Genomic DNA, 12,381 nt, shown 5'->3' with positions numbered 1-12,381 from the left:
TGTGATGAAAAGGATGGAAAGAGAAAATATCCCAATTAAAATAAAGAATTAAGCGGAGGTGGCACAATTAAAGTTAGTACTTTACTTAAAATACTTTTTTATGCTACATATATAAATATTATATTGTAGTGGAACATAATTTAATGTTTTTATAAGTATTATTAAGATTTCCTGAGTGGCAACATGATTTAGTGTTTTTGTATAGTTATTAAGATTTTCTGTGTTGCAACAATGAGTTCAATTCAAAAAGTTGTTACTTTGAGTGTTCCATGATAATCGCTCTGTAAGCCTTATTCCTTAAAAGCTTTGTTACACTACTTTTATGTTAAAAGAAAGTAATATGTAACAAATAAGTGTGAAAGTTATGAAAGTTATATAAAATAAATATGATGTTTTTAAAGACTAAAAAGAAGCATTTAATTTAATTACGAAATGCTCTGGATGTTTTGTTTCGATTTTGATCTTCCTTCAATACCTGCAATATATTATGTACATTGTATATATATATTATGCAATTTATGTGCATTTTATGGAAATTAAATTTTGAGAATAAATTCTTATTGCTTAATAGTTACATTTATGAGCACAGTAAGTGAAAAATTACAGAATTTAGATGTAAATTACTCTGAAACATTCTAATTCTTATAAAAAATTTAATGCTTTCCTAATCCTATGAGTATCGAAAGGAAAATTTTTAACATAATTTGAAACTGATTTTCTCGTGATACATAGAAAAGAGGCATTTTACAGCTGATTCAGAAACTTCAGGGTTGTTTTATGCTACAATTATGTGAGACTTACTATACGTATTTCTTTTTTGTGAAATGGATTGAACATCAAGTTATAGTAGTACAGGTATCAAGTTATTACATAACGCAGTATAAGCTTCATTAATATGATTGTTGATATAACCATAAATATTACAGAAGACATTTTACAGCGAACCATTTTCGTACACTTTAAAATATTTCAGTTCGATTTATTTTATTTTTAAAAGACTCTATACAGAATCTTAGCTGCATCTGTTCACTACTTTGCATGGACAAGGAAAGCCTTCTTGGAAGCATTCTCAAACAGATTTTCTAAACGATACAGGAAATGAAATTAATAAACGTAATCCTGTAGGATTTACTTTGCCTAGCAGCACTATTCTTTAAAGTATATTGAGTTTACGATTGAAATGAACTCTAAGATACGTTATTAATTTATGTGAAATAATCAAAATTTTGCAAAAGTAAAAGTTGAAAATGGTTTCAAAACGAGAAAGAATAAGAATTCAACCTAATGCTAACGATACCTTGATATTTATTTAAAAGAAAGCTCTTGAAAATTTCTTTCATCTACGGTATTTTCTCTGCACCTGAGCTAAAAAAACAAAGAAGCAAATGACGGTAAAACCAATATCAATGAATAAAATAACATATTCATCAAGCGAAGGTTAAAATAATAACCACCATAGAATAATGACAAGAAACCTGGAGCTAAGGTTACTTTGCTTGCATAATGCAAAAGACAGTTCACAGTCAAATGGCATATGGAAGCACACTGTTATTTGTCTGACAGACCGATATGAAATGAACATAAATTTTTCCAGTTCAATTTCCTTAACGTGACCTTTCCAGAGTTATATAATGCTTTTGAAAGACAGATTTCGAAAGCAAACAACTTATGTAACGCACATTGCAAATTGCATAGCTATTAAAATTATTTTATTCTGCTTTTGAATACGGAATATATTTTTTATTGCGACTTTTCTCACTTGTCTGACAGTAACTCAGAAGAAGTACACGAATTTTGTCGTAACGAAGAGAGCAGGATTGCGTGTGGCAATGGCATAAGTCTTATAAGTGGCCATATTTGTCCCAGATTGTCCAGTTTTGACACAGTTTCGGAAGGAGGATCCTCTCCCGGTGATGGCTTCACGTGTCTCCTATATCTCTTTCCCTAATACCAAGCCATCCGGATTTATGGCTTGCCGTGTATTTTAAGTGACCCATGCTGTAGAGACGATATACAGTTAAAAATATCCAAGCCATCTAGATTATTCGAACCAGGGACAAATTAATTATATCCAGTAATACAATCATTCTAATTTAAATTTATGTAAAACTAATTTCAGTTTTCAAATTGTGAACAACATTCTGCTATAAGTTACAGGTTAAATAGCAGGATAAACTAAAGAGTGGTTGGTTGGTTGGATATTTTGGCACAAAACCAAAAACGTAGGTTCTTTTCCCCCAAACACTCGACTAAAACTTTAAAAATTGCAACTGGACAAACTATGATTAGAAAGGAAGAAAGAAAGTATTTCACACATTCTAGTAAAACTCTTGACAACTGTCATGGTCACTATAAAATCTTAAGGGTAAAACTGAGCTTTATAACTGCACAAAATTATAGTAAAAGTTACACACGCCATGAGAAAGGAATTAAATCCTATATACATTACAGCTAGGTGTAATATTCGCAGAACTCGAACATATAAGTTAAAACTAGGTAACAGTAAAAACAGTGCAAATGCCCTTATATTAAAATAAATAAAATACACAATACATTGAATCAAATGGTAGATTCCTACTATTGTAAAAGCTGAAAAATGTTAATAACGTAATTTTCCCCAATCAAAGTAGATAAGATTAAAGTATGAAAATGCTTCTGGCGGGCATAGTTAAAAGTTTGACAATTAGATAAAACATGCTATAATAATAAAATAACTTTAAAATTTGCTCAAACAGGTTTTACTCTCTACCTTTGAAAAATACTGGCGTGTGTCACAAATTAGAAAGCGTGCCGAGTGTCTGCAAGAACATTTTCAAAATTTGTAGTAAATTATCTATGCGAACTCTCTTAAATACTCCCAAGTAAAGACTAATAGATCACCATTTTATTAGCTTGTAACATTATGTCAGATATTTTCAGCTACGGTGTGGAGCGGCTGAAGCACTTGTTTCAAGTAAAAACCAAGAACAAAATTTAAACATAAAAATGAAACAGTAAAAGGAAAACGAAAAGTATATATATAGTAGGTTGAAATTAAGAGGTAATAAAATTTATCGGCTCGGTTCTCTCTAATATAGGCATTTAAGGAAGGAATAATAGATCATAAATAAGCTAAATAGAGCTTTAGGACAAATCTGCATAGTTCCAGCATCATACAGGATAGTGTCTCCAAACGCTTTGCCCTATTGCCAGTTCCAATACATAAGTGTTAAGAAGTATGTAAGAGATTAATAAAGATCTTCAAGGGATTTACAAATTATAAAGCATAAATAAGAAGAAGAAATTACTTGGTTAAATGTAATTTTTTTTCCTGTTGGCACATTTTATACATTTAACTGATATTTGGTGCTAAGCTAATAACATCAGTGACCAACAAGGCAAAATATCATTAAATCCGGACATAAAATTTCTATGAGCTCTGATATCTTTCGAATTGACATCGTTTAACTCAAAGATCCTCGTAAAATAGCCAACTAATTGATTTAGAATCAAATTTACGAAAAATCGATTTTCACTTCAATGGATTAAAACTGCAGTGCAGTTAAAATACACACCAATTCTCAATTCAATTGTGTCATTCTGGTAGAAACTATTCGGAAAGACCTCTTTGCTTTTCAAGGGAAAAAGCATTTTAAAAATATGTTTGCAGGATGACGTTAGTTTGTTCATTAAAATAAGAGATTTTTTTCGCAATTATTTGTGAAGTTATTCCGTGGGCTTCTCCTTAAAATTCTTAAGTATTCATTACGAAGTTTAACACATAGGAAAATCTAAAAGAAACAGAAGAAAAACAAAATGTAAAATAATGCGAAGAAAATTAGAAACAAACGTTATTTGAAATAAAAGCATATTGATAATTAGAACAGCACTAAGATGAGTTTATTTTCATTGAACATGAAATACAAAAATACAACATGAAACATAAAACATGAAATACAAAAATGCAAACTGCTTGTTACAGTCTTTGAATACGTTGCCGTAAGAAGTAATGTAAACTAACTAATGTTTTTGTCGTCCGAACTGAATAAACTTTCGCTCTAAGCAGCAACAGTTATTTACAGACTACTCAAGCTAAAGTATGGATGAACAGAGTGCATTCAGAAATCTATCTTAATTGCTTAGTAATACCGACTATAATCTGTCAATTTTATCAACGTTTTCATATTTGAGATCGACTATTTGATCACTTGCGAGCAATTTTTGAGATTTGCAAAATTTAAAATAGCTGATACTCGAGCTGTTCTAAGATGGTGTTGGTGTTGGTGTATTGAGAATACGGCAAAGCACACTAGGGCTATCTGCCTAAGGGGAGGGATTCATTTCGTGGAGGACTTTCTAAGGGAAACTGGCTCGTATACACGTTACACATGGGGAAAACCACGAAAACGCCCATGCAGCCAGCCCGTTCGCGGGATTCGAACCACGGACCGAACTACCAGTGTTCAGCGATTTTACCGCTCGGCCGCTGGTGGGCCTGTTCTAAGATGGAGTGTAGAGTTAAAGCATACAACAACTTTATATCGAATTAGCAATGACATTTTAATTATACTACTGTAATATGATATTTTTGCTGTCCTGAAATATTGTTCGACACGCTCTATCCACCCAAAATAAATTTATGATTTCTTTTCGTACCTCATCTATAGTGTAACAGTATGTTTAGATTCTCGCTGTATTAAACACATAAAGAATAACCTTACGTAATTATTTATAAATCTAATGTAATAAAAAGACTTACTTCTTTACATTTCAAACAAGGATCCATCAAGGAAACACTAAAATGTGCAATGACTTCGCCTGAAGTCGGAACTCCAAACTTTCCGACTGCCAGCCGGACATTTTGCCAATTAGATTTCGAAGGTAAGCTGGAAGGAGCTAGAAAATACCTTACAGTCTCCTCCTCTTAAAGGGTGACTCTAAAGGCCCGGAGCCAGTTGTCAACTCTGGTGGTGACGAATTATCATCCATCATCTTTCTTAGTTCGGGCAGCACTTGTAAAATCATAAGTTTTTTTTCTTTTTTGACTCGAACTCTAGACTTCCCGTTTTCCCGACGAACATGCTTCCAATAAAATAACTAATGTACGCGATAAGATAGGGAGAAAATATCTTACAATCTCTTTTTTTCGAGTTTTGTTGACTAACTCAGAACTAGCTCGAAGTCTCCTAATTTACCATCACTAACGCAATATCAGATAAAATATAAGACACTTTGAAATCTGCAATGTACTGGAAGAAAGAACGAATATATCGCAGAAACATTACGTTTTACAATATACCATAAATTATGAAGTGCATTTACTTAAAATCAGTTGGAAGAACATAAAAAAGCAGAGCAGACAGAAATATAACTCAGTCTAAATTAACATAAATGCAATAAAATATACGATTTAAATTGCAAAGACTGAATTTAATACAATATGTGTAATCACTTCAGTTTTGGGAATAAATTAAAAAAGGCTTTTTAACGTCGATTGAAAAGATTCTATTAAAATACCACATGCATTACTGTTTCAAGCTTGGGTTGTCGTAGTTTTCAGCTACACAATCGTCCAAAATTACTCTTCATTCTCATAAACAGCACTGCTCTACATCCATAGAATATTTTCTAATTTAGGTTAACTAACTGTAAGGAGCTTCAATATTTTGTTTCTAATGCTTTTGTTTTATAAATCTCAATGTGTGAATGAATGCATTATCACTCTGAAATAAGCCTTATTTCTCAGCAAAGGATCTTTTGTGCACGAAATAAGCAGCTCCTCATATGTCTGTAAATTTATTCTTATAGTCACAAAGCTGATATCTGAATTTCCCCGGGCGAAAGGATCCCTCTAAAGCTAGTACTGAAAGAGCGCATTTGACTGCTCATTAGATGAGCCTGAGCAAGCTTCAAACTAAATAACATTGTTGCGTTCACGGGTTTATGGATTTGGAGTGATTGATGACAATACTTGATGAAGAATCAAAACACGTCAGTATTACACAAGAATTTATTCGTCAGTATTACACAAGACAGTTCCAAAGACGCGTTACAGTCAACACACTAAAACAATCAGCAGCACAGCTTTCAGGCTATCAAGCTTTAATGGTGAAGACAGTTTCTCGGTAAAGCACTAAAGTACAGCTCCCGAATCGGTTCGATTACTCTCAAGCTAATCTCTTAACTCAAAGCACTACTACTGAACTCAATATACTTAAGATAGTGCTTGACCTGCCTTCGAGAACATTCTCGGGAAAACCGGTAAGAATTCATTCTAGAATATTCTCGCTCCGTCTATGGCATATCGCCAATTTTGTTGACAAGCGGGCGATTTCGCGTCAATATGACAACTCTTTTTTTTCCTTGCCGTTTTCTGGTACAGGTTTCCCAAACCTGATTTTCGGGAAAGCTATCTTACCGTAGCTGGGTATTTCGCAACAATATTACAGTAAGGCAATATAAATAAAAACAACGTGATTCGTCTAAAATAATTTTTTAGGAAGAAAATAGCAGTTTATACAAATTATTGAGGAGAAGGGCTTTTGTTTTAATCCAGCGTTTAAAAGAAGTTATTTACATGCGTTTGTGCCAATGAAGATTTTTCTTCGATTTCATGAAATTTGTCACTAAATTGTTAATCAAATATCTAGAAGTCATCCATTTCTGACACGTTTCTTTCAAACCCGATCTTTACCTTAGTAACAAGTACCATATTCTGAGTAACATGAACACATATACAGTGCTTCATCCTTAATCATAAGCATTTTAGTCATTCTTTGCACCGTTTCACCGACATATGTGTTTGATACATTTTAAAAACTACACACAAAGAACCACCTTCATTTATTGCAATAGAAGTTATAAAGGCTTCAGGGTCTTTAAAAAAGATTAGTCATGGTCAAGTTCACATTTTGCAATCGCATTCCAAGTGGCATGAAACATTTTCTAAACTAGAATTTCATACCTCTACCTTTATTCGTTAATTAAGGTATGTAGAAATTTACACTAATTTGCATAAATAAAACTCAAGTTTTGATAAAAACAGTAATCAGTCTTATATGTTTACAAGTAATTTAAAATTTTTCAAAATGATTTTTAATTGCTTCAGGAATTTCTTGAAATTACATACGTAGTAATCAAGAAAATATTAGAATATAGAATAATATATATTATTTCAGACATTGCTAGTCTGGGTTTCCAATTTCTTCTTAAACTTTTTTGCTGTTTTGTACTTATGTCGTACACTTTGTTTAAAGGCGATTACACAGTTATGTTCAACAAATTTTATGTTTTGCGTCGAATCCTTCTGATCCTTCGAAAAGGACTGACCGAAGGAGTATAAGAATTTATGTACATAATAAATATCTATAAATAAAACAAAAATGTATCATTGTTTTTTCTACTCATACCAAAATAATTATTTTTTAAAGAACTCATTGATTCATCAATGTTCAAAAGTTTCAAATAAATAAATAAAAATAACTAGTATGAATATAAAATAATAAATAAATAAAAGGAAAAAAAGAGCGTTATATGTACACCTTACAGAAAATATACATTTCATACAATTATTACAATCCAGAACGTTTTTGCCAAAGTATGGCTGAAATATTCCCCGCGTTTAACAGTGAGTAGATTCAAATGTTTCCAGTCACTTTGTATGTAATATATATAAATACCAGCAATTACTGCACTAATTTGAAACATTCTTTATGTGCCAGATTTATTGAGAAATTACGTAGCTCTATATCTAACTACCGCTGAAAAGTGATACTATAAAGGATTTTAAGCTTGATCGTTATTCTAAATGCTAGACATTCCCCTGAATAATATTGTTTGTGTATAGTTTTATAAATATTTATTTTTTCTTCTCTTTTCATCTTGCTCGTTTAAGATTCATCTTCCTAAACTTAGTACTTTTATGTTATAAAAAAAAGATCATGTTTATTATGCTTATTTCCATTCAAAGTATTTTATATTCATTAAATTTTACAGTGTAACCTTTGTTTACGAATGCTTTGGATCACGAAAAAAGGGGTTCACTACCAAAAAATGTTTCAAATTAAAAATGTCTTGGATGGTGAACGATGTCTCGAGGTAGGAACAAGTAAGTCAGCAACAAAGATATTCCAAAATGCAGCTGGTGCAGTGGAAGAAATGTTTTCAGACGATTGTAAGCTAAGGTGTTCTTAAACGTTTGACCCTCGAAATTTGTGAAAAATGGGGTACGTTGCAAAGATTCAGAGACATTTATCACCCTAACAAAGCCGTAGCATAAATATTTGCAATGACAATGTCATGTCTTGCAAACATGAACAAGAACACATCACAGTGGACAAATTTTTAATGAGACAAAAGCTCGAGGATTCATAAGTAAACGCGAGCGATGTTCAGAGGAAGAGAAAAGAAAAAATCCGTAAAGACAGTAGCTACATGATACGTTTTATGAAATAATATTTCCATTTCAAACAATAACATTTTTCATCTTTATCTTCGTCCTCGTTTTAGGCCGTCCACGTTTCTTCGTAGAGCTAAGAAAAAATTTAGTTTATACTCATGTTTTAGAATTAATGAATTTCATCGGTTTTGCATTACGAACTTACATGCAAAGTAATCTTTTATAAGCTTGCATTACGAACGTACATGCAAAGTAATCTTTTATAAGATTGCATTACGAACTTACGTGCAAAGTAATCTTTTATAAGCAATCATTTGAGATCCAAGAACGAATTAATTTATTTTACATTAATTCCTACGGGGAAAATTCTTTCGGTTTACGAATATTTTTGATAATGAACAATCTTCAGGAACTAATTTAGTTCATGGACCAATCTTTCATTGTATTTTTTTTCCACTGGCAGATTGTGAACAATTACAAATGTAACCTAGTCCATTAATCTATACAAAGACGGATGTGGTGGTCTCTTTATTATGGAGGCACCTAATGGGTGGGCCACCATCGCCTTTCCTATGAAGGGATGGACAGTTACAACCACGCCTTCTCCGGGATTCGAACCCACGCCCTTCGGCAGCCAGCTTCCCTGACCACTATACCGACTAGGCGGCATGTTTCACTGTATTTTCTTTTAAATATTTCTCGTCGTTCTCTGCTAATACGTATATATATATATATATATATAAAACAAATTTGCTTTAAATTCATATTTAGTTCTAAAATTGCTGCTGTCATTATTTTCCAAGAAATTTCCATTTTAAATGCATGTGTGTTTTATTATCAAATTTTAGACCATTTTAGTAGACTCCAAGTTTCTATGATTCTCTTGGGAAAACAAAAGTAAATACTAACATTTAAGTAACCTCTTATAAGGCTAAAGCTTTCAACGGTTGAAATTGACAGTCGGGTCTTTCGAATAAAACGTTATGCCCCTGGGAGTAAGAGACCTTTTCACATGAGAAATAAAAAACAGAAAAGGACTTTTATATGTTTCAGCAGCAATTTTGGTATTTTAGAATGAAATTGGTGTAAGGAATGTTATTCGTCTTTTTAAGAATATGGTTAGGCTGTCATTTTTTTAAAGGAAATTACATTATAACTAAGCAAATGTATCCAGTTTAATTTTCACTTATTTCCCAGAAGGATATATGCGCAGATGAAAACCTGTAAATTTTGTAAAGAAGATTAAACACAAAATCTGCTTAAAATTGAAATTAATAATCTAAGCTTAACCTTTAAAGCTGTAACGCACTTCACCAGCTATTAATACATGATTTTGCTAAAAAAATGAACTAAGCTGTGTATGATGTGAACTTATCCTTTCGAATGTGTAATTTTAATTTCTTCTGAAGTCACAATTTTCACGCAGATTTAAAGTTAAATATCGGAAATTAAGATGTGGGACTTTCTATAGTTACTTTTAATAAGCACCGAAAACTTAAACACAGTAACAAACTTTTATTAAAAGCCTTCTATTAAAAGGTTACAAAATATCATATAAAACTTTTATTATAAATACTTAATAAATTTTACATAGATTTGTCTAATAAACCAAGTCCTATTTGATGGCTATCAATTCCCAAATTTAATACCATTTATTTTTAATACACTTCACTTGCCCTCCTAGAAATTTCGGGCAAATTTTTCCAGAACCCTCTTTCTAAGGTGCTATTTATTGCAACGGCTTTATCCTTAGACATGCTTTTTATTTAACAGTAATACTCGAATACTTATTCTGGTTCGAATACTCTTACACCACGAAAACGAAAGCACAGGCGAAAAATCAAATAATAGAACAAATGAGTAGGTAGTTTTTAAGGTATGCAGTTTAATGGTTTTGGAACTGCTTTCCAGATTGTCAGTGACTCTGATATATGACCCCTAATAATATCCGAGAATCTCCGGGAAGGGAAACATCCATTTCCTTGTTATTCCAGCATAAAATACAGTTTGGGCGAAAATAGATTTAAATCTATACAAATGTTTGGTATGCAGCCGGGAGCAGTAGCTATATATAAGACAGCAACAGCGCATCGTTGAAGGCAGATGGGACTTTAGAAAAGTCCATTCCCCCCAAATACTTTCCTTGACTTTGCCGCTTGCCTGGATTGGAAAATTTGAGAAAAAAAAAAAAAAATTCTGAGAAAAAAGCGAAATATGTTGGCTCCAGGCAAATAATTCTTGCCTTCTTCTACTGCTCCTGATATTTTATGAATAAAACAGGCTCTCTAACAGTCCTTTTTTCGAGCAAGAAATTTCGCTGAAAACAAGAAGAAAATCTTTGATTAATGTAAAAATGTTACTGCAGATAATAATAATAATAATAATATATGATGATGACAATAATAATAATAATGTTACAACCACAATGTTGAGCAGATTTAAGACCATTCATGCACTCAGTTTGTAGAGTCATTAGGTTATTTTGAAACAGGACTACATGAAAAATGTGCAATGATGTCGCCGGGATTCGAACCAGAACCTCTCGAATACGCGCCGAGTGTGCTACCGTTGCACCACAACGGCATTCACAAAGAATTGAGAAAATACCCCCTTTTAAAGGGCGATTGGGGATTAGGGGATCCAGTCGCCAGATCCTGGTAATGAAGAATCATCATCCACCACCTTTTAGTTTAGGCGCCACTGTAGAGTCATTAAGATGTTTGAAGCTGGAAACGTAAAATAATGAGCAAAACCTCGCCGGGACTCGAACCTGGACCTCTCGAAATACGCGCCGAGTGTGCTAACTGTTACACCACGAAGGCATGCCAAAAAGGAGGGGAGGAAATACCTTAAAAATTAATATGCAAAAAGATGAGGGAAGTCATAATTCAATTAAGATTATTTTCCCTTTCTCCGGTTTTTAAGAATATGCATCTTGTATTGGTTTTGCTTGAAATCATGACGCATTTGAGTTCAAATAACACTCCGAATAACGATTTTTAGAGTAGTGAAAGCATCAAAAGTCAGAGTAATATTCTTAAACTTACAGAACTAGTTTTGAACTTTTAAACGTTTTGGCTTCTTTAATTATAGCGAAGCATTCGAGGGTTATATCCCTAAGAGGAGGGATCGCTTCGCACCCCCAGTTAGCCAAAGATATTGCTAATACTTCGCATAAAACTTTCAGTGTACAGAATATACGGAATGTTTTATATGGAGGAAGTTATTACGGAAGGGCAGCTAGAAAGAAACCTCTCATCTCAGAAATAAACAGGATAAAGGTACTAGATTTTGTAAAATCTAATTTCAATTTATCAAAAGAATTTTGAACACTTATTTTGTTTGACGAAGCGAAGTTTAACATTTTCCAGCGACAACATGTGTGGAGAAAGCCTAAAACCAACTGGAAAAACAACATTTAATACCAACTGTAAAACATGTTGGAGGGAGGATCGTAGTTTGGGGCTGTATGGCAGCAAATGGCATTGGTAACCTGTGCTTCGTTGATGGTATTATGAGAGCAAGCACGTACATTGACATATTGCGCCATAACATGAAATTCAGTGCGAAGAAACTTTGCTTATGAACATCATTTGCGTTTCAACAGGACAATGAGCCTAAGAATACAGTGAACCTCATCTGGGAATAGTTACTCTATAAATCTCCTCGCCAATTAAAAACACCGTCTCAATCTCCTGACATAAATTCAATTGAAAATTTATGGCACAAATAGGACCTATAAGTCAGAAAACATAAAATTTCGTGTAAAGGTGAACTTAAGCATATACTCCTGCAAGAATGGCACAAAATTCCCAACATGACTTTGGGTTTTTCCACCAGGAATTTTTCAACAACCAGGACTTGGGTTTACCCTATGAGAAATAGATTACAAGCTGTTGTAAATGCAAAAGGTATGAATACAAACTATTAAATTTTGTTCCCACATTTAGCTGTATGATCTTGCCAATACGTTTTCTGACATGCAAATTCACGTTTTTGTTGCA

At 32.8% G+C, this 12,381-nt stretch overlaps 1 protein-coding gene across 1 annotated transcript in view; it reads right to left on the bottom strand.

Moving 5' to 3' along the window:
• Positions 1 to 4,968, bottom strand: part of LOC146992999 (xibalbin-1-like) — a 277,189-nt gene extending 272,221 nt beyond the window's left edge. Inside the window, exon 1 of the mRNA XM_085808927.1 lies at positions 4,739 to 4,968. The gene's annotated coding sequence lies outside the window, so the exon portion shown is untranslated. The remainder of the gene's footprint in view (positions 1 to 4,738) is intronic.
• Between the last annotated feature and the right edge of the window lie 7,413 nt (positions 4,969 to 12,381).

Source organism: Stegodyphus dumicola, chromosome X2, assembly GCF_044657685.1.
Source record: "Stegodyphus dumicola isolate Sdum_Otavi_A_Nest chromosome X2, ASM4465768v1".
Classification (NCBI taxonomy): domain Eukaryota; kingdom Metazoa; phylum Arthropoda; class Arachnida; order Araneae; family Eresidae; genus Stegodyphus; species Stegodyphus dumicola.
The sequence above is the reverse complement of the archived record's forward strand: the minus strand, read 5'-3'. Positions and strand labels throughout refer to the sequence as shown.